This window comes from Perca fluviatilis, chromosome 7 (assembly GCF_010015445.1).
Source record: "Perca fluviatilis chromosome 7, GENO_Pfluv_1.0, whole genome shotgun sequence".
Taxonomy (NCBI): domain Eukaryota; kingdom Metazoa; phylum Chordata; class Actinopteri; order Perciformes; family Percidae; genus Perca; species Perca fluviatilis.
Window position 1 is genome coordinate 33,021,423 of NC_053118.1, and position 675 is coordinate 33,022,097.

Genomic DNA, 675 nt, shown 5'->3' on the forward strand with positions numbered 1-675 from the left:
ATTTTTGTATTTTTCCATGACCGCGATCAAAAATGAAGATAGCAATACCGGAAACACTAATCATATCATAATATCAGCAAGAACATTATTAAAGATAATGACAGTAATAGTAGTGACAGTAACATAATAATAAGCCGTGTCTGAAGTTTCTTAATCTATATTTTAAGTAAAGTTTAAACCACTAGATGTTTCCCATTTATACCATGGCATTGACATATTTTAGAATGAAACTTTTTAAAAAGTAAATAAAAAAAAAAAATTTACTGCAGTAAATTGCAAAAAAAGGGAATATATATTTCTGACATTTATGGCCAATAGGACAAGTGGCACACATAACCTTTCCTCAAGTTTAAGAACAGTAGGGTTCTTGTCATCCCAGCCTGGGAGATATTTTTTTTAAATCTGTTGCTTTTCTACACAACTCGAAGTTTCCATGTTATGTTAGGAATGCTAGAAATTGCCAGAATTGTCTTCAACTAAAGAGAATGAATGATTATGATGCCCCCTGGTGGTCAGAGGGAGGGAATTCTCCTTTCAGCAATTCTATTTTTCACCCACGAGATTCAGCCTTTTACAGTACTCTTCAACTTGGAACCTTTTTTTCCCCCCATGAGTCCACGTGTGTCATAAGGTACAAGAGTTTAGACCTAACATCAATGAAAAACAATGAGAAAA